This window comes from Lampetra fluviatilis, chromosome 67 (genome assembly GCF_964198595.1).
Source record: "Lampetra fluviatilis chromosome 67, kcLamFluv1.1, whole genome shotgun sequence".
Taxonomy (NCBI): domain Eukaryota; kingdom Metazoa; phylum Chordata; class Hyperoartia; order Petromyzontiformes; family Petromyzontidae; genus Lampetra; species Lampetra fluviatilis.
Genome location: NC_136341.1, coordinates 939,351 through 944,997, shown reverse-complemented (window position 1 = coordinate 944,997; position 5,647 = coordinate 939,351). Strand labels below are relative to the sequence as shown.

Below are 5,647 nucleotides of genomic sequence, written 5' to 3'. Positions count from 1 at the left end.
CCTTTGTCTGTGTCTACCTACACAGGTGCTGGATAACAGCACTTGTCCCTGCAGTCTGTTAGAGGCTACCTGGGGGACCTTTGTCTGTGTCTACCTTCACAGGTGCTGGCTAACAGCACTTGCCCCTGCAGTCTGTTAGAGGCTACTTGGGGGACCTTTGTCTGTGTCTACCTTCACAGGTGCTGGCTAACAGCACTTGCCCCTACAGTCTGTTAGAGGCTACCTGGGGGACCTTTGTCTGTGTCTACCTTCACAGGTGCTGGCTAACAGCACTTGCCCCTACAGTCTGTTAGAGGCTACCTGGGGGACCTTTGTCTGTGTCTACCTTCATAGGTGCTGGCTAACAGCACTTGCCCCTGCAGTCTGTTAGAGGCTACCTGGGGGACCTTTGTCTGTGTCTACCTTCACAGGTGCTGGCTAACAGCACTTGCCCCTACAGTCTGTTAGAGGCTACCTGGGGGACCTTTGTCTGTGTCTACCTTCATAGGTGCTGGCTAACAGCACTTGCCCCTACAGTCTGTTAGAGGCTACCTGGGGGACCTTTGTCTGTGTCTACCTTCACAGGTGCTGGCTAACAGCACTTGCCCCTACAGTCTGTTAGAGGCTACCTGGGGGACCTTTGTCTGTGTCTACCTTCACAGGTGCTGGCTAACAGCACTTGCCCCTGCAGTCTGTGGGAGGCTACCTGGGGGACCTTTGTCTGTGTCTACCTTCACAGGTGCTGGCTAACAGCACTTGCCCCTGCAGTCTGTGGGAGGCTACCTGGGGGACCTTTGTCTGTGTCTACCTTCACAGGTGCTGGCTAACAGCACTTGCCCCTGCAGTCTGTGAGAGGCTACCTGGGGGACCTTTGTCTGTGTCTACCTTCACAGGTGCTGGCTAACAGCACTTGCCCCTGCAGTCTGTGGGAGGCTACCTGGGGGACCTTTGTCTGTGTCTACCTTCACAGGTGCTGGCTAACAGCACTTGCCCCTGCAGTCTGTGGGAGGCTACCTGGGGGACCTTTGTCTGTGTCTACCTTCACAGGTGCTGGCTAACAGCACTTGCCCCTGCAGTCTGTGGGAGGCTACCTGGGGGACCTTTGTCTGTGTCTACCTTCACAGGTGCTGGCTAACAGCACTTGCCCCTGCAGTCTGTGGGAGGCTACCTGGGGGACCTTTGTCTGTGTCTACCTTCACAGGTGCTGGCTAACAGCACTTGCCCCTGCAGTCTGTGGGAGGCTACCTGGGGGACCTTTGTCTGTGTCTACCTTCACAGGTGCTGGCTAACAGCACTTGCCCCTGCAGTCTGTGGGAGGCTACCTGGGGGACCTTTGTCTGTGTCTACCTTCACAGGTGCTGGCTAACAGCACTTGCCCCTGCAGTCTGTGGGAGGCTACCTGGGGGACCTTTGTCTGTGTCTACCTTCACAGGTGCTGGCTAACAGCACTTGCCCCTGCAGTCTGTGGGAGGCTACCTGGGGGACCTTTGTCTGTGTCTACCTTCACAGGTGCTGGCTAACAGCACTTGCCCCTGCAGTCTGTGGGAGGCTACCTGGGGGACCTTTGTCTGTGTCTACCTTCACAGGTGCTGGCTAACAGCACTTGCCCCTGCAGTCTGTGGGAGGCTACCTGGGGGACCTTTGTCTGTGTCTACCTTCACAGGTGCTGGCTAACAGCACTTGCCCCTGCAGTCTGTGGGAGGCTACCTGGGGGACCTTTGTCTGTGTCTACCTTCACAGGTGCTGGCTAACAGCACTTGCCCCTGCAGTCTGTTAGAGGCTACCTGGGGTACCTTTGTCTGTGTCTACCTTCATAGGTGCTGGCTAACAGCACTTGCCCCTGCAGTCTGTGGGAGGCTACCTGGGGGACCTTTGTCTGTGTCTACCTTCATAGGTGCTGGCTAACAGCACTTGCCCCTGCAGTCTGTGGGAGGCTACCTGGGGGACCTTTGTCTGTGTCTACCTTCATAGGTGCTGGCTAACAGCACTTGCCCCTGCAGTATGATAGAGGCTACCTGGGGGACCTTTGTCTGTGTGTGCATCACAGTTGCTGGCTAACAGCACTTGCCCCTGCAGTCTGTGGGAGGCTACCTGGGGGACCTTTGTCTGTGTCTACCTTCACAGGTGCTGGCTAACAGCACTTGCCCCTGCAGTCTGTGGGAGGCTACCTGGGGGACCTTTGTCTGTGTCTACCTTCACAGGTGCTGGCTAACAGCACTTGCCCCTGCAGTCTGTGGGAGGCTACCTGGGGGACCTTTGTCTGTGTCTACCTTCACAGGTGCTGGCTAACAGCACTTGCCCCTGCAGTCTGTGGGAGGCTACCTGGGGGACCTTTGTCTGTGTCTACCTTCATAGGTGCTGGCTAACAGCACTTGCCCCTGCAGTCTGTGGGAGGCTACCTGGGGGACCTTTGTCTGTGTCTACCTTCACAGGTGCTGGCTAACAGCACTTGCCCCTGCAGTCTGTGGGAGGCTACCTGGGGGACCTTTGTCTGTGTCTACCTTCACAGGTGCTGGCTAACAGCACTTGCCCCTGCAGTCTGTGGGAGGCTACCTGGGGGACCTTTGTCTGTGTCTACCTTCACAGGTGCTGGCTAACAGCACTTGCCCCTGCAGTCTGTGGGAGGCTACCTGGGGGACCTTTGTCTGTGTCTACCTTCACAGGTGCTGGCTAACAGCACTTGCCCCTGCAGTCTGTGGGAGGCTACCTGGGGGACCTTTGTCTGTGTCTACCTTCACAGGTGCTGGCTAACAGCACTTGCCCCTGCAGTCTGTGGGAGGCTACCTGGGGGACCTTTGTCTGTGTCTACCTTCACAGGTGCTGGCTAACAGCACTTGCCCCTGCAGTCTGTGGGAGGCTACCTGGGGGACCTTTGTCTGTGTCTACCTTCACAGGTGCTGGCTAACAGCACTTGCCCCTGCAGTCTGTGGGAGGCTACCTGGGGGACCTTTGTCTGTGTCTACCTTCACAGGTGCTGGCTAACAGCACTTGCCCCTGCAGTCTGTGGGAGGCTACCTGGGGGACCTTTGTCTGTGTCTACCTTCACAGGTGCTGGCTAACAGCACTTGCCCCTGCAGTCTGTGGGAGGCTACCTGGGGGACCTTTGTCTGTGTCTACCTTCACAGGTGCTGGCTAACAGCACTTGCCCCTGCAGTCTGTGGGAGGCTACCTGGGGGACCTTTGTCTGTGTCTACCTTCACAGTTGCTGGCTAACAGCACTTGCCCCTGCAGTCTGTGGGAGGCTACCTGGGGGACCTTTGTCTGTGTCTACCTTCACAGGTGCTGGCTAACAGCACTTGCCCCTGCAGTCTGTGGGAGGCTACCTGGGGGACCTTTGTCTGTGTCTACCTTCACAGGTGCTGGCTAACAGCACTTGCCCCTGCAGTCTGTGGGAGGCTACCTGGGGGACCTTTGTCTGTGTCTACCTTCACAGGTGCTGGCTAACAGCACTTGCCCCTGCAGTCTGTGGGAGGCTACCTGGGGGACCTTTGTCTGTGTCTACCTTCACAGGTGCTGGCTAACAGCACTTGCCCCTGCAGTCTGTGGGAGGCTACCTGGGGGACCTTTGTCTGTGTCTACCTTCACAGGTGCTGGCTAACAGCACTTGCCCCTGCAGTCTGTGGGAGGCTACCTGGGGGACCTTTGTCTGTGTCTACCTTCACAGGTGCTGGCTAACAGCACTTGCCCCTGCAGTCTGTGGGAGGCTACCTGGGGGACCTTTGTCTGTGTCTACCTTCACAGGTGCTGGCTAACAGCACTTGCCCCTGCAGTCTGTGGGAGGCTACCTGGGGGACCTTTGTCTGTGTCTACCTTCACAGGTGCTGGCTAACAGCACTTGCCCCTGCAGTCTGTGGGAGGCTACCTGGGGGACCTTTGTCTGTGTCTACCTTCACAGGTGCTGGCTAACAGCACTTGCCCCTGCAGTCTGTGGGAGGCTACCTGGGGGACCTTTGTCTGTGTCTACCTTCACAGGTGCTGGCTAACAGCACTTGCCCCTGCAGTCTGTGGGAGGCTACCTGGGGGACCTTTGTCTGTGTCTACCTTCACAGGTGCTGGCTAACAGCACTTGCCCCTGCAGTATGATAGAGGCTACCTGGGGGACCTTTGTCTGTGTCTACCTTCATAGGTGCTGGCTAACAGCACTTGCCCCTGCAGTCTGTGGGAGGCTACCTGGGGGACCTTTGTCTGTGTCTACCTTCACAGGTGCTGGCTAACAGCACTTGCCCCTGCAGTCTGTGGGAGGCTACCTGGGGGACCTTTGTCTGTGTCTACCTTCACAGGTGCTGGCTAACAGCACTTGCCCCTGCAGTCTGTGGGAGGCTACCTGGGGGACCTTTGTCTGTGTCTACCTTCACAGGTGCTGGCTAACAGCACTTGCCCCTGCAGTCTGTGGGAGGCTACCTGGGGGACCTTTGTCTGTGTGTGCATCACAGTTGCTGCTTCTTGCCGAGCACCTGGAGAGCTCTCTGAGACACGTGCGCTTCATCGCAGCGCAGGTGAGGTGCCCCTCGCCACCACTCACCACCACTCACCACTACTACTCACCACCACTACTCACCACTACTAGTACACTCACCACGTCTCACCACCACTCACCACCACTCACCACCACTCACCACTACTACTCACCACTACTACTCACCACTACTCACCACCACTCACCACTACACTCACCACTACTACTCACCACTACTCACCACTACTCACCACTACTCACCACCATCACCACTACTCACCACTACACTCACCACCATCACCACTACTCACCACTACACTCACCACCATCACCACTACTCACCACTACACTCACCACCATCACCACTACTCACCACTACACTCACCACTACACTCACCACCATCACCACTACTCACCACTACACTCACCACTACTACTCACCACCACTACTCACCACCACTACTCACCACCACACTCACCACACTCACCACTACACTCACCACTACACTCACCACTACTCACCACTACTCACCACTACTCACCACTACACTCACCACTACTCACCACTACACTCACCACTACACTCACCACTACTCACCACTACACTCACCACTACACTCACCACCATCACCACTACTCACCACTACACTCACCACTACACTCACCACCACTACTCACCACCACTACTCACCACCACACTCACCACACTCACCACTACACACACCACTACACTCACCACTACTCACCACTACTCACCACTACACTCACCACTACTCACCACTACACTCACCACTACACTCACCACTACTCACCACTACACTCACCACTACACTCACCACCATCACCACTACTCACCACTACACTCACCACTACACTCACCACCACTACTCACCACCACTACTCACCACCACACTCACCACTACACTCACCACTACACTCACCACTACTCACCACTACTCACCACTACACTCACCACTACTCACCACTACACTCACCACTACTCACCACTACTCACCACTACACTCACCACACTCACCACTACACTCACCACTACACTCACCACCACTACTCACCACTACTCACCACTACTCACCACTACACTCACCACACTCACCACTACTACTCACCACTACACTCACCACTACTACTCACCACTACTCACCACTACTCACCACTACACTCACCACCACTACTCACCACCACTACTCACCA

The 5,647-nt window shown here is 56.3% G+C and overlaps 1 long non-coding RNA gene across 1 annotated transcript in view; it reads left to right on the top strand.

Annotated features, from left to right (window-relative positions):
• LOC144952355 (uncharacterized) overlaps positions 1-4,481 on the top strand; it is an 11,025-nt gene extending 6,544 nt beyond the window's left edge. Inside the window, exon 3 of the long non-coding RNA XR_013640615.1 lies at positions 4,413-4,481. This is a non-coding gene — a long non-coding RNA (uncharacterized LOC144952355). The remainder of the gene's footprint in view (positions 1-4,412) is intronic.
• Positions 4,482-5,647: the final 1,166 nt, after the last annotated feature.